Raw genomic sequence first — 17,317 nt, forward strand, 5'->3', positions numbered from 1 at the left:
TGAATATAAGATTGATAATAGTGTTTGCAATAATATTGAAAGCGGAAGAGTGTCAACTTTAGATCCCACATATTTGGATAACATTCAATCTTATGAAATTTTTGAAAAAAGTGGGCTTGGAGAAATCATGACTTTAGTTAATGATAATCCCACTATTTTGGAAGAGTGTCAACTTTGCATGCATGTGGATCGTGTTGAGAATATGTTATGTGATAGCTATGTTGTTGAATTTTCTTATGATCCTACATGTAATTATTATGAGGTAAGAAAATATGGTTATAGAAATTTTTATGTTACTAAATTACATCTCGTTATGTTGATATTGCTATTGTTCCTTTCCGCTTCCTTGCATATGGTAGTTTTTGCTTGCTACGATAATTTGTTTTCCTATAATATGCCTATGCATAGGAAGTATGTTAGGCTTAAGTGTGTTTGTCACATGTTTTATGATGCTCTCTTTGTGCCTCAATTCTTGTCTTTCTTGTGAGCATCATTGAAATCTCAATGCCTAGCTAAAAAGGCTTTAAAGAAAAGCGCTTATTGGGAGACAACCCAATATTTTTCGTTGCTTCTCAGTAATAAATAATCCATCTATCTTCTGTTTGGATGTGGTTTTATGTTTTAATTAGTGTTTGTGCCAAGTAGAACCTATAGTATAACCTACGATGATAGTTGATTTGATTCTGCTGAAAAACAGAAACTTTGCACGCACGAATATAATTTTGTTAAATTACAGGAACGAGATTTTGCGTTGATTCGTTTTTATGCTGTTCAATAAACACATTGTCAAGGACTTACTATTTTGGCAGAATTTGTAGAGTTCCAGAAGTTTGCATTAGTTATAGATTGCTACAGACTGTTCTGTTTTTGACAGATTCTGTTTTACGAGTGTTGTTTGCTTATTCTGATGAATCTCTGGCTAGTAAAATAGTTTATAATACATAGAGAAGTTGGAATACAGTAGGTTTAACACCAATATGAATAAAGAATGAGTTCATTACAGTACCTTGAAGTAGTCTTTTGTTTTCTTTCTCTAACGGAGCTCACAAGATTTCTGTTGAGTTTTGTCTTGTGAAGTTTTCAAGTTTTGGGTGAATTTTTTTGATGGATTATGGAACAAGGAGTGGCAAGAGCCTAAGCTTGGGGATGCCCATGGCACCCCCAAGATAATACAAGGACACTAAAAAGTCAAAGCTTGGGGATGCCCCGGAAGGCATCCCCTCTTTCGTCCACTTCCATCGGTAATTTACTTGGAGCTATATTTTTATTCACCACATGGTATGTGTTTTGCTTGGAGCGTCTTGTATTATTTGTGTCTTTGCTTGTTAGTCTACCACAATCATCCTTGCTGTACACACCTTCTGAAAGAGGCATACATGAATTGGAATTTGTTAGAATACTCTATGTGCTTCACTTATATCTTTTGAGCTTGATAGTTTTGCTCATAGTATTTCACTTATATCTTTTGAGCGTGATAATTTTTGCTCTAGTGCTTCACTTATATTTTTTAGAGCACGGTGGTGGATTTGTTTTAAAGAAACTATTGATCTCTCATGCTTCACTTAGATTATTTTGAGAGTCGCTAATAGCATGGTAATTTGCTTAATGTTAATATACTTGGTGTTCAAGATATGTGAAACTTTCTGTTGAGTGAATTGAATACTAAGATAAGTTTGATGCTTGGTAATTGTTTTGAGATGTGGAGGTGATAATATGAAAGTTGTGCTAGTTGGGCGATTATGAATTTGAGAAATGCTTGTGTTGAAGTTTGCAAGTCCCGTAGCATGCATGTATGGTTAAAGTTGTGTAACAAATTTGAAACATGAAGTGTACCTAGCTTGTGCATCCTTATGAGTGGCGGTCGGGGACTAGCGATGGTCTTTTCCTACCAATCTACCCCCCTAGAAGCATGCGCGTAGTACTTGATTTTTGATGACTTCTAAATTTTTGCAATAAGTATATGAGTTCTTTTGACTAATGTTGAGTCCATGGACTATACGCACTCTCACCTTTCCGCCTTTGCTAGCCTCTTTAGTACCATGCATTGCCCTTTCTCACCTTGAGAGTTGGTGCAAACTTCACCGGTGCATCCAAACCCCGTGATACGATACACTCTATCACACATAAACCTCCTTATATCTTCCTCAAAACAGCCACCATACCTACCTATGATGGCATTTCCATAGCCATTCCGAGATATATTTCCATGCAACTTCCATCATCATCATCATCATCATGACATACATTACTTTTGTCATATTGCCATTGCATGATCATGTAGTTGACATCGTATTTGTGGCAAGGCCACCATGCATTATTTTTCATACATGTCACTCTTGATTCATTGCACCATCCCGGTACACTGCCAGAGGCATTCATATAGAGTCATATCTTGTTCTAAGTTTCGAGTTGTAATCCTTATGTTGTAATCAATAGAAGTGTGATGATCATCGTTATTAGAGCATTGCCCAAAAGAAAAAAGAAGAAGAAGAAAGGCCAAAAGAAAAAAAAGAAAGGCCCACAAAATAAAAAATAAAAGAAAAAAGGGCAATCCTACTATCTCTTTTTCCACACTTGTGCTTCAAAGTAGCACCTTGTTCTTCATGTAGTGAGTCTCATATATTGTGCTTCAAAGTAGCACCTTGTTCTTCATGTAGTGAGTCTCATAAGTTGTCTTTTTATACTAGTGGGAATATTTCATTATAGAACTTGGCTTGTATATTCCTACGATGGGCTGCCTCAAATGCCCTAGGTCTTCATGAGCAAGCGAGTTGGATGCACACCCACTAGTTTTCTTTTGTTGAGCATTCATAGCTCTAGTGCATCCGTTGCATGGAAATCCCTACTCCTCATGTTGACATCAATTGATGGGCATCTCCATAGCCCGTTGATTAGCCTCGTCAATATGAGACTTTCTCCTTTTTTGTCTTCTCCACACAATCCCCATCATCATATTCTATTCCACCCAAAGTGCTATATCCATGGCTCACGCTCATGTATTGCGTGAAGGTTGAAAAAGTTTGAGATTATTTAAGTATGAAACAATTGCTTGGCTTGTCATCGGGGGTATAGAAGTTGGGAACATCTTTGTGTGACGAAAATGAAGCATAGCCTAACTATATGATTTTGTAGGGATGAACATTCTTTTGCCATGCTATTTTGAGAAGACATGATTGCTTTGATTAGTATGCTTGAAGTATTATTATTTCTTATGTCAATATGAACTTTTGTCTTGAATCTTTCGGATCTGAATATTCATATCACAATTAAGAAGATTTACATTGAAATTATGCCAAAGTATCACTCCGCATCAAAAATTCTTTTTTATCATTTACCTACTCGAAGACGAGCAGGATTTAAGTTTGGGGATGCCTGATACGTCTCCAACGTATCTATAATTTTTGATTGCTCCATGCTACTTTATCTACTGTTTTGGACTATATTGGGCTTTATTTTCCACTTTTATATTATTTTTGGGACTAACCCATTAACCGGAGGCCCAACCTAGAATTGTTGTTTTTTGCCTATTTCAGTGTTTCGAAGAAACAGAATATCAAACGGAGTCCAAACGGAATGAAACCTTCAGGAACGTGATTTTCTCACTGAACGTGATCCAGGAGACTTGGACCCTACTCCAAGAAGTGCCAGAGGCGGTCACGAGGGTGGAGGGCGCCCTCCCCCTTGGGCGCGCCCCCTACCTCGTGGGCCACCTATTGCTCCACCGATGTACTCCTTCCTCCTATATATACCTACGTATCCCTGAACGATCAGAACAGGAGTAAAAAACCTAATTCCACTGCCGCAACCTTCTGTATCCACGAGATCCCATCTTGGGGCCTGTTCCGGAGCTCCGTCGGAGGGAGCATCCACCATGGAGGGCTTCTACATCAACACCATAGCCCCTCCGATGAAGTGTGAGTAGTTTACTTCAGACCTTCGGGTCCATAGCTAGTAGCTAGATGGATTCTTCTCTCTTTTTGGATCTCAATACAATGTTCTCCCCCTGTCTTGTGGAGATCTATTCGATGTAATCTTCTTTTTGCGGTGTGTTTTTTGAGACCGATGAATTGTGGGTTTATGATCCAGTATTATCTATGGAAAATATTTGAATCTTCTCTGAATTCTTTTATGTATGATTGAGTTATTTTGCAAGTCTCTTTGAATTATCCTTTTTGGTTTGGCCAACTAGATTGGTAGTTCTTGCAATGGGAGAAGTGCTTAGCTTTGGGTTCAATCTTGCGGTGTCCTTACCCAGTGACAGAAAGGGTTGCAAGGCACGTATTGTATTGTTGCCATCGAGGATAACAAGATGGGTTTTTTATCATATTGCATGAATTTATCCCTCTACATCATGTCATCTTGCTTAAGGCATTACTCTGTTTTTAACTTAATACTCTGTATGCATGCTGGATAGCGGTCGATGAGTGGAGTAATAGTAGTAGATGCAGAATCATTTCGATCTACTTGTCTCGGACGTGATGCCTATATACATGATCATTACATAGATATACTCATAACTATGCTCAATTTTGTCAATTGATCAATAGTAATTTGTTCACCCACCGTAGAATATCTATGCTCTTGAGAGAAGCCACTAGTGAAATCTATGGCCCCCGGGTCTATTCTCATCATATCAATCTCTATCGCTTTATTACTTGCTTTGTTTTTACTTTGCCTTTTACTTTTCACTTTGCATCTACCTATCAAAAATACGAAAAATATTATTTATCATCTCTATCAGATGTTACCCTCGTAAGTGACCGTGAAGGGATTGACAACCCTTAATCGCGTTGGTTGCGAGTAGCTATCGTTTTGTGTAGGTACGAGGGACTTGTGCGTGGTCTCCTACTAGATTGATACCTTGGTTCTCAAAAACTGAGGGAAATACTTACGCTACTTTGCTGCATCATCCTCTCCTCTTTGGGGAAATCCAACGTAGAGCTCAAGAGGTAGCAGGGACCCACAAGGAATGTGGCCAATTTAACTAGTCAACATGGCGCCACGCAGACTATTTGGCTGGTCAATAGAGTGCAATCCGATGTTGAACTGTGAGCAACTGACCGGATAATGACCGCAAAACGTATATAGTGACCGTAATCAGCTTATTGTGAAGTTCGGTGACCGGATTACACTTTTCTCTCTGTAGGCCCTCCAAAACTACATCTCTACACGTTCTCGCATGTTACATCTAATATGCAATACAGCACTACTACTACACTCTAACACAATAAATCATATGTATTTTTAGTTTTACTAGATATCATATTGTTACTTATAGTTATTCAGTTTGCATACATTAAAAATTGCCTTTGAAATGTATGCCCAGTATCATCTACCGCGCAAGAAAATTCCCGCCCTTTCCTGTTTAATCGGGTTTGTATCGATGGATCGTGCGAAATAGCAAAACTATAGTACTATACAGTACAAGTGAAAGTTCACTGGGCCGTTGTGTCATCTACTCCTCCGTCGTAAGAGTGGAGCGCTCGCTTTCATAAATCTTCTAGTCCCTTTCGCCAACATGTGGGACATCAAGCTACCGGGTCCACGTGCCATATCGGAATATAGTGCAGAGCAGCCGGGGTGAAACACCCCAGTCATGGTGCTAGCGTAGTAATGAGCAATGAGGCGTCAAATCACAAAGCTACACCTTTCCCGCAGTTAAGTTGGAGGGACGAAGTAATAATGCTAAAAAAAAGTTGGAGGGACGAAGCAACCATCATTTCACTCGGTGCTGAATCCGCTTCTCCCTCATCTTCTTCAACTTAACCACGTGTTGCTTCTGCCGTTGTTCTGCCTCATGTGGGTCGCGGATTAGCTTGGTAAAGCAATGACATGTGGGACCGCATTTTAGCAAACCGCCAGGAAAACATCCTCCAAAAATAAGAAACCTCACCCGCCATCCGCGCGGCAAAATCACCTCCTTTTTACTAATCTTTGATTCTATAATTTTTTAGATCAATATAATTGAGATTTGTATAGATAGCACACATGAGCAAAACCAAGTGGTACGGTTAAGGGCATCCACAATGTGTAGCGAAATGTGAAAATAGCTTTTGGCATCATGGGAACCATTGTGGATGGTGTTACCAAAGCCAAAAAGATGGAACCGAAGCTACCTGGTTGATTGATTAAAGGAATAGCAAAATGCAATGTCTGTCCTCTTTCTCCCATGCTTGGACGCATGTAGTACAGTATAGAGCATAGAGTCTACTCCCCTGTCTCTTCTATCACAAATCACAAAGCAGTGAGGCGTCAAATCACAAAGCATGGACAAATCAACCATCATTTCACTCTTCGCTGCCTCCGCTTCTCCATCGTCTTCTTCGAGAAACCATCTCACCGCACTAGTACTCCTAGTAGTAGTACTAGTAAAGGACTTCCTGGATGCAAATAAGGCAGTTGTCTCAGCTTGCAGGCGGCACTTCCGAACGACTTACCATGGTCTCCCTCAATGGTGTTCTCCATCGAACGCACTTCGCCAAACCACAAAAAAAAATCGTTGACGTCACCGCAATGGGCAAGGAATTCAAATATAGTTACTACCTCCATTTTTTTGTACACAAGGCCAGTATATCAAAATTACAATTTGTAAAGGGCCACTAACACTAATCGAGGCAAAATTGATGGGGTTAGCAACCAAGGACATTAATATCCCCTGCATGCATGCGGAAGTGACAAGGTTCGTTTGCATGGCGCTGCATTAATAAAGCGATGAGGAGTGAGATGGTTAGCTCTTTGGTCTTTCGAGAAAAAAATACGCATTAATTGACACATGAAACGAGGATTTGTATCGATTAAATCCCATGAAGGAAAACCCCACCTTTCTTTTTTAACACTAGTACTCCTAGTATGTACTTACTTATCCTGTTTGGGTCTAGGCCTTGCATTGCCAAACTTCACCACACATTTTTGCCAAGCTTGCCTAAAGTTTTCAAAATGAGTAGGAGGTACACTTGCGCACGGCTGTCGCGGTCGCACCGCACCCTCACATGGTCGCTCCTGCACGCTGCGGTCGCACCGCACCCTCACACAGTCTCTCCTGCACGCCGCAAACCCAACCAAGGGAACGCACCCTCACTGACACGTGATGTCGCATGTGAACAAACCAAACTCAGCCATCCTATCGCTAACACATAATTTTCATTCATAGAGTATGTTTATCCAATCGGAGTATCCATACGGCCCGTGCGGTGGTCTGTTGGGGAAGAAGAAGAGGTGAGGAAGAAGGAAAGAAGGGTTAGGAGACGTAGGATATTCATCCAACCGCCCGAAATGGTAGACTGACCCAAGTCAGGCGACTTGCATAACAAATAGTATGTTTTTACACAGCAAAAGATCCATAAAAACAACAACATAAAGAAAAACTATCACTGCTCGCGGAAAGAGACGGCCTCGTCGTCTTTGGCTGCCGGCACGAACCAGCCGTCGCTGTTGACGTGTGTCTCCGCACCGTGGTTGACCTCGGCCTCCAGCTACTCGTTCAAGCATTGCGTGCAGGCGCTCTGCATGGACGACAGCACAGCCCGGTTCAAGTCGAGGACGTCCGGTTCCGCCTGCAGGAGGGCCTCGATGGCAGCAACATCCACGCGCTCCGCGTCGAGTCGAACCTCCGCCGCCCGGTTCAAGTCCAGGACTTCGGTTCCGCCTGCAGGAGGGCGTCGATGAGAGCGGCATCCGCACGCTCCGCGTCGAGTTGAGCCTCCGCCGCCCGGTTCAAGTCCAGGACTTCCGGTTCCGCCTGCAGGAGGGTGTTGATGAGAGCGGCATCCACGCGCTCTGCGTCGACTCGAGCCTTTGCCGCCCGGTTCATGTCCAGGACGTCCGGTTCTGCCTGTAGGAGGGCCTCGATGGCAGCAGCATCCGCGTGCTCCGCCTCAAGTTGATCCTCCGCCGCCCGGTTCACATCCACGACATCTGGTTCCGCCTGCAGGAGAGCCTCGATAGCAGACACATGCACGCGCTCCGTGTCGAGTTGAGCCTCTGCCTCCCGGTCCTCCTTTAGTATCGCCATGTTGAACCGCTGGTCCGCCTGCACCATGGGGGACTCGGACGCCGGCACGAAGTCGACGTCCATCGTTTCATACCCATTGGGGGCCTTCTACGCCGTGACCTCCGCAATGAACATTGGATCGGCTTCCTCCTCCTCGTAGCTTGGCTCCAGAGAACCCGGGGACTGGCCAGCCGCAAAGCAAGCTTGGGAACGGAGGTTTGTGGCGCCGACCGCCGCCGTGATTTCTACGTGGCGCTCCGGCGTAAGCCTCTTGTAGTAAGTGATCTTGCGGCGCACCATGGCTTTCCGGTGAACTAGGGGACGCTTGATGCGGGCTAGGGGATCGAAAGGTGGGGGAATGGGCTGGAGATTTGGTGTGGTTTTAGGGCAGTGGCTGGTGTAGGCCGAGCAGCGAAGGTTCTGGTGTGAATAGTGGTTCTGGTGACAACCTGTCAATTGGTTTTGATTGTACATCGCTCATGTCGCGTTCGTGTTGCAGCCCGGCACGCTGGACCCTCCACGTCGCTCACCGAATGGAACACGCTTCGTCTTTCATTTTCGTTCGCTTGTGGGACCGCAGTTGAGAGCAAACCGACGTCCCTCCCCCTCCCCCGCCCGCGTCATTTATTATACCACCACTCCCTCCGTTTTATGAGGAGTAAATAAAAACAGATGGAGTATACTACGGATGAGGATCCCCTGACGTGGCCGAACCATTGAGTAACTGACATGCGGGGCCTAGCAAGCATGGGGTCCGCCAGTAAGTGACCGAAAGGGAGGGTAAGGCAGGGATACCTATGTCATAGGATTCACTTCCACTATACTACTTTGACCAAATGTTAGAGTAATAATATATGACATGCAACTTACACAAATGTTAGAGTAATAATATATGACATGCAACTTACACAAAGCATACAGGGTCTAATGCGTTTTTCGAGGCTAACTTTGACCAAATGTTAGAGTAATAACATATGACATGCAACTTACACAAATCATATGGTCAATTTCGTGAAAGGAGTTTCCAATGATATAATTTTCACATTACACATCTCATGTACTCCCTCTGTCTAGGTGTGGAAGTCATCTTACGAAAACCAAATAATCCCAAAACACGTAGGCGCGGTGCATTGACTTCTACCTTGTTTCCTGTTTCTTGACATATGAACCAATAAGAGATGAGGGTGTGCATGCTTTTAACGACCTGAGACTATCAAACATGACATGCAGTGGTTAGTTCATTGCATGCAATACTATTAATTAGCAAATAAACATTAATTTCTCTCGTTTTCCCCTCCTCCTTGGTCACGGTGCACAGCCTAAGATGACTTACTCACCTATGTGAAAGGAGTATTATTAATCTTGTCAATAGTCAAATTGGAAACCATCTCGAGTACAAATCTAGGAGTACGTACGAATCTAACAATATTGATTGGGCGTTGTTGAATGTTGATACCTTTTTTATCATAGTAGAGATACTTTGACTACACATAAAACTTATATGTAAAGTAGAAAGGATAGGAGGGAGTATATTTTACGTTCAAGAATGAAACGAACATTGAATACCCTTTATATATGATTTGCGGATGCTATGATCACCGGTTCAAAATTTTGAATCTGTCTTAGGTATCATGTGCCCCCACTCGTTCCCTCTCGATTTCATCTTGGGGTCCGGAGATCTATTGAAAGAGGACTAGGGTGGGTACATGCGAATGATACTCGGCGGAATGTTCAAATGAGGCATGCGGGAGGATGGACTCAACTGGAGGGAGACATGATCGATGGAGAAGAGGGTTGGAGAGGAATGAGAAATAAGCAAACGCCACATGATTACACTTGAACGGCTCAAATAAACAATAAGTTGTCTCACTTGGCCTACATAGTGAAAGGCCTAATGCGCAACGCGGAGCACTGATGCTCGAATATGGCCGGGAAAATAGGGAAACCGACATGTGGGGCACACCCGTCAGGACGACGTACATAGACTAGTCCAATGGAGGAGCTGGCCCACGACCTCCTCGCCACTGACAACCGTTCATGTGGGTCGTTGGGGCCAATAATGGGGCGCAGCTCCAGCACCGCCTCTGGACACAGCGACCGCGGTGAGTGACACGCTCATATCATCGATAGACACGGTCGGTTTCAGTGTGCCGAGGGTGGCGTTAGTGCTGTGGCACGACCAACGGTATGTTTGGTTTGTGCCCAAGGTTGCCCCATCAAAGCATTGGGTAGCCAAAATTTTGGTTGAGGTATTGGTTGCCCATGATTTGGCCGACATTGGCAAGAAAAATGAACTAGAGTTGGCTAGAGTTCATTGGCATGCCAAAGAAATGGCAAACATCCAAACAAAGACCAATCTTTGGGTCATGACCAGAATTTTGGTAAGGTGCACTTTGGCCACAATCCAAACACACCCCAACACCCGGCTCATCGAGGATGCAGGGGGCGCCGTGACGCGTCCGCGCAGTGCTGTAGCGCGGCCAACTGCATCCTCTGGACCTGAGACCATGCCGGGTCATCTTGCTTTTTCAATGACATATGGGGATCACATTTGAGCAAAGGGCATCTCCAGCGTTGCCACGACCGCATTTGACTACCCTGGCACACCAAAGCCCTCGTCCCATGCGTTGTCGCGCGGTGCGTTCCCTGCCGGCGCCAGCTGCCCGCATTCATGTCATCCATTCGTATGTCGTCGTTAAGAGGCTCGGTGCCTGAGGAACCAACTCTGGCGACATAATGACGCACCCAGAGCTTGGCCTCACCGGAATGTGCTACTTAAAGCGGCAACGCCCAGCTAACCTCCACAACATAGCGCATCATCCTCCTACTTGGCACCACATCCGCCATGACCGCAAGTGCGAACACTCAGTGGGAGAGCTTGTCTTCGGGGATGAAGCTCGAGGTCGCCGCCCTCGCTCAGGTCGCCTCTCGTGACGCAATAGCGGCGTAGCTGGACGTGGACGTGACCACACAAGCGGTGGCCACGCTGGCGGCCGACGATGGGAGCACCGTCAGCCACGCGTCCTACTTGCCGCCGTCCAATGTCCAGCACCGCCAAGGTCGGGGACTCCTCCGAGGATGAGTAGGGCATGGGAGGTGGCAGGGCATGGTGTGCCAACTGGCTGGTCTGTATCCCGTGTTCTACTCTTTCTCGCCGGAGACCGCACCTTCACTTCATGGGTCTTGAACCCCGCCCCCATACATAGAGATCGCAGATGGAGGACGTCGGTCGCCGCCGTAGAATAGGTTTAGGGTCAGGTTTCTTTTATTTTTCTGTCCTATAAAAGTTCGAAATGTAATGAAAATCTCGGCCGGTGTATATGAACTTTCACAATAATATACATATTGTAGGAGTACTAGCAAGATGCCCGTGCGTTGCACGGAAGATCAAGATCTTGTGGGAGAAAATGATGAATGAGGGAAAGCCGTATCTGCAAATGTGGAGAGCAGTATGGGTAAATTGTCATAGTTTCCTTCCTATCCATTAGATATAGATCGGACGGCCTTTATTGCAGGATGACAGGCCCACCATCATCACCAACTCTGCTTTTTATTGAACCGAGACAAATCTAAAAAACCAAACTAAGCCAACCTCCCAGCATATCGCGCGGGAAAAGACCCGGTCGTGCCGTTTTAGTCGGGATTACCTCATTACTAGTAGTAGTATCGATGGATCGCGTGTAGCAACATTTTTTTACGAGGTGAAGCACGTAGTTTAAAAGGAAAAAAGGCGATACACTCACAGCACTCTTGTTGCGGTCGCATTGCACCCCACACACGTTCGGTCCTGCACACGGCTCACCCAAACGGGACGCGCTTCGGCTTGCCTCTTCACTAACACGTGGGACTGCACTTGGAGAAACCGACCATGCGCCAAACTCCCCCCGCCCACCGTGCGAAAATCCTCCCCCCACCCACACACACACAAAAATTCCCCCCAAATTCGATTCAACCGCCCTTCGGCCAAATATTCCCCAAACCCCCCTCCCCACCCCCCCGTCCCCCTCCACTCCATTCGCTCCGCCAAAGCCGCCCTCCCCACCGCGCCGATACGTCGGCACCGCGATTCGTCGAGGGGACGCATGGCGATCCTCTCGCTCCCACAATACGCTCTCGTAGACTGTCGTCCTCTAGCCACGCCGCCACTTCTGGCTACGTTCTTGTGGAGGCGCACGGCGGTCAGCGCCGCCACCGCTGGTTACGTTCGTGTGGAGACGCACGGCGGTCAGCTTCTCCCAGGGTACGCGCATTCTAGACTGAGGCCCCATTCATGTCGGTGTAGTGTTGAATGTTAGTTGATAGACGTTTTTATTCTCACTGTTTGCTGAAGTAGTTTACTGTCAATATGCTCTCCTTAAGAAGCTTCTGCCCTATTCTGCACTCAATCTGCTTAGCTGAAATGGCATGCTAAGGCCGATTAGATGCTAAAATATCCTGCCATATATTTATTGTGACGTAGATTGCCATGGTCTAGTAGCCAATATGTTAGGTGAAATAGCTCTACACCATTTTATACTCGATCTTTGTTGCTGCGATGGCCTTCGATAGTTCGATGGCTGTGTGCTCGGCCTCATTGACTGCTGAAACAGCCTGCCATAATTTAGCACTCAAATATGTTTGCTAAATTAGCTTTACATATATTTCGTTACTTAGATCTGCTCGTCCAAATATCTTGCCATAGCTTTAGACATCGACCTAAGTATTTTTTTCTGGACTTCATAAAAAAGCATATATGTTTTTCCTGTAATATCTAGTAGAAGAACTAATTTGTATGTCTAACAGATGGACAGGACTTGGATAACTTCTGCTCGAAGATTCTCCGCTGCATATGTTGTGGGGGTTGAAAACTTCATGAACTTTATCAGAGCTGAGTACGGTGGTCCGAAATCAGATGTGCTCTGCCCGTGTAGCAGTTGTATGAATTCAGTTACAAGACCCCAGTCAACTGTGCAAAATCATCTACACTTGTATGGGATGTCGGTCACATATACTAGGTGGGTTCATCATGGTGAAGCTGTGAACGTCAATGTTATTGACTACGTGGAAGCAGCAGATCACCATCTTGATCTGCCTAATGCTCAGGTGGAAGAGGAGGAGGAGGTGGTGGTGGCGGAGCCAGTGAGTTTGACCAACATTGAAACAATGCTACGAAATGCTCGTGCATTCCGTGAACTTTCACCTACAGAAGAAACACAGTGGGCCCGCATATTGGAACAATGCAATGTTGCTATCACCCCAGGAAATAAGCTGCCAGTATTCTCAGCTATGGTCACCTTTCTTCAGGTGAAGACATCTGAGTGGATGACCAACAAAGCATTCGATGCGATGTTGGCTGCTTTCCGCAAATCTTTCCCACATGCGTCTGAGCTACCACACACCTACAGTAAAATGAAGAATTTCCTTCGTGCAGTTGGAATTGGACATGATATGATCCATGTTTGTAAGAATAATTGTGTTCTGTTCTGGAAGGATTATGCCAATTTAAGTGAATGCCCGAAATGCAAATAATCAAGATGGAAAGATGGCGATGCTATGAAGAGGGTTCCTCATAATGTCCTGAGACATTTTCCAATTACACCAAGATTGCAGAGGTTGTTTCATGATGTTGAAACAACACAGGATGTACTGTGGCATTCTATGAACCAGGAGTACAGTGATCAGAATATAATGAGCCATCCATCTCATGGTAGTGAGTGGAAAAGCTTCAATGATAAACACAAAGAGTTTGCTGCTGACCCGAGAAACATTAGACTTGGCTTAGCTTCAGATGGACTTAACCCATTTGGCCACCAGAGTGCCACATATAGCATGTGGCTAGTGCTTGTTATCCCTTACAACATGCCTCCAAATGTCGGCACCAAAGATTCAAACTACATGATGGCCTTGCTCATCCCAGGTCCAAAAGTTCCTAGAAAGGATTTTGATTTGTTCATGGAGCCTCTTGTGGAGGAACTTCAACAGCTATGGAAGGGTGTTCTCACTTGAGACCTATATAGCAGCCCACCAGCTGATTTCTTTCTGCGTGTTGTTGTAATTGTTGGAAATATGATTATATTTCCTTGTTCATGATAATTGTCTTTTATTCATGCTATAATTGTATTATCCAGAAATCGTAATACACGTGTGAATACATAGACCACAACATGTCCCTAGTGAGCCTCTAGCTGACTAGCTCATTGATCAACAGATAGTCATGGTTTCCTGACTATGGACATTGGATGTCATTGATAACGAGATCACATCATTAGGAGAATGATGTGATGGAAAACACCCAATCCTAAGCATAGCACTAGATCGTGTAGTTCGTTTGCTAGAGGTTTTCCAATGTCAAGTATCTTTTCCTTAGACCATGAGATCATTTAACTCCTGGATACCGTAGGAGTGCTTTGGGTGTACCAAACGTCACAACGTAACTGGGTGACTATAAAGGTATACTACGGGTATCTCCAAAAGTGTCTGTTGGGTTCACACGGATCGATACTAGGATTTGTCACTCCGTATGACGGAGAGGTATCTCTGGGCCCACTCGGTAATGCATCATCATAATGAGCTCAAAGTGACCAAGTGTCTGGTCACGGGATCATGCATTATGGTACGAGTAAAGTGACTTGCCGGTAACGAGATTGAACGAGGTATTGGGATACCGACGATCGAATCTCAGGCAAGTAACATACCGATTGACAAAGGGAATTGTATACGGGGTTGCTTGAATCCTCGACATCGTGGTTCATCCGATGAGATCGTCGAGGAGCATGTGGGAGCCAACATGGGTATCCAGATCCAGCTGTTGGTTATTGGCCGGAGAGCCGTCTCGGTCATGTCTGCGTGTCTCCCGAACCCGTAGGGTCTACACACTTAAGGTTCGGTGACGCTAGGGTTGTAGAGATATTAGTATGCAGCAAAGCAAAAGTTGTTCGGAGTCCCGGATGAGATCCCGGACGTCACGAGGAGTTCCGGAATGGTCAGAAGTAAAGAATTATATATGTGAAGTCGAGTTTCGGCCATGGGGAAAGTTTCGGGGGTCACCGGTATTGTACCGGGACCACCGATAGGGTCCCGGTGGTCCACCGGGTGGGGCCACCTATCCCGGAGGGCCCCATGGGCTGAAGTGGGAGGGGAACCAGCCCCTAGTGGGCTGGTGCGCCCCCCTTGGGACCCCCGCTTGCGCCTAGGGTTGGGAACCCTAGGGGAGGGGGCGCCTCCACTTGCCTTGGGGGACAAGGCACCCCCCTTGGCTGCCTCCCCCCTAGGAGATCCCATCTCCTAGGGCCGGCGCCCCCCCTGGGGACCCTATATATAGAGGCGGGAGGGAGGGCAGCCGCACCCTTGCACTTGGCGCCTGCCTCCCCCCTTGCTACACCTCTCCCTCCCGCAGACGATTGGCGAAGCCCTGCCGGGATCTCTGTTGCATCCACCACCACGCTGTCGTGCTGCTGGATCTTCATCAACCTCTCCTTCCCCCTTGTTGGATCAAGAAGGAGGAGACGTCTCGCTGACCGTACGTGTGTTGAATGCGGAGGTGCCGTCCGTTCGGCGCTAGGATCTCCGGTGATTTGGATCACGACGAGTACGACTCCCTCAACCTCGTTCTCTTGAACGCTTCCGCTCGCGATCTACAAGGGTATGTAGATGCACTCCCCTCTCTCGTTGCTATATAAACTCATATATTGATCTTGGTGAACATTGGAATTTTTTTATTTTATGCAACGTTCCCCAACAGTGGCATCATGAGCTAGGTCTATGCGTAGTTCTCTTTGCACGAGTAGAACACAAATCTATTGTGGGCGTAGATGTTGTCAACTTTCTTGCCACCACTAGTTTTATTTTGCTTCAGTGGTATTGTGGGATGAAGCAGCCCGGACCAACCTTACACGTACGCTAGCGTGAGACAGGTTCCACCGACTGACATGCACTAGTTGCATAAGGTGGCTAGCGGGTGTCTGTCTCTCCCACTTTAGTTGGAGCGGATTCGATGAAAAGGGTCCTTATGAAGGGTAAATAGAAGTTGACAAATCACGTTGTGGCTTTTTCGTAGGTAAGAAAACATTCATGCTAGAACCCTATTGCAGCCACGTAAATGATACAACAACAATTAGAGGACGTCTAACTTATTTTTGCAGCAATTGCTTTGTGATGTGATATGGCCAAAAGTTGTGATGAATGATGAACGATATATTGTGATGTATGAGATCATGTTCTTGTAATAGGAATCACGACTTGCATGTCGATGAGTATGACAACCAGCAGGATCCATAGGAGTTGTCTTAATTATTGTATGACCTGCGTGTCAATGATTTAATGCCATGTAATTACTTTACGTTATTGCTAAACCGTTAGCTATAGTAGTAGAAGTAATAGTTGGCGAGCAACTTCATGGAGACACAATGATGGAGATCATGATGATGGAGATCATGGTGTCATGCCGGTGACGAAGATGATCATGGAGCCCCGAAGATGGAGATCAAAGGAGCTATATGATATTGGACATATCATGTCACTACTATTTGATTGCATGTGATGTTTATCATGTTTTTGCATCTTGTTTACTTAGAATGACGGTAGTAAATAAGATGATCCCTCATAATAATTTCAAGAAAGGGTTCCCCCTAACTATGCGTCGTTGCGACAGTTCGTTGTTTCGAAGCACCACGTGATGATCGGTTGTGATAGATTCTAACGTTCACATAGAACGGGTGTAAGACAGATTTACACATGCAAAACATTTAGGTTAACTTGACGAGCCTAGCATGTACAGACATGGCCTCGGAACACAAGAGACCGAAAGGTCAAACATGAGTCGTATGAAAGATACGATCAACATGGAGATGTTCACCGATGATGACTAGTCCGTCTCACGTGATGATCGGACACGGCCTAGTCGACTCGGATCATGTAACACTTAGATGACTAGAGGGATGTCTAATCTGAGTGGGAGTTCATTAAATAATTTGATTAGATGAACTTAATTATCATGAACTTAGTGTAAAATCTTTGCAAAATGTCTTGTCGATCAAATGGCCAACACTCATGTCAACATGAACTTCAACGCGTTCCTAGAGAAAACCAAGCTGAAAGATGATGGCAGCAACTATACGGACTGGGTCCGGAACCTGAGGACCATCCTCATAGCTGCCAAGAAAGCATATGTCCTAGAAGGACCTCCAGGTGAAGCACCCATCCCAGAGAACCAAGACGTTATGAACACCTGGCAGTCACGTGCTGATGATTACTCCCTCGTTCAGTGCGGCATGCTTTACAGCTTAGAACCGGGGATCCAAAAGCGTTTTGAGCAACATGGAGCATATGAGATGTTCGAGGAGCTGAAAA

Source organism: Triticum aestivum, chromosome 1B (genome assembly GCF_018294505.1).
Source record: "Triticum aestivum cultivar Chinese Spring chromosome 1B, IWGSC CS RefSeq v2.1, whole genome shotgun sequence".
Taxonomy (NCBI): Eukaryota; Viridiplantae; Streptophyta; class Magnoliopsida; order Poales; family Poaceae; genus Triticum; species Triticum aestivum.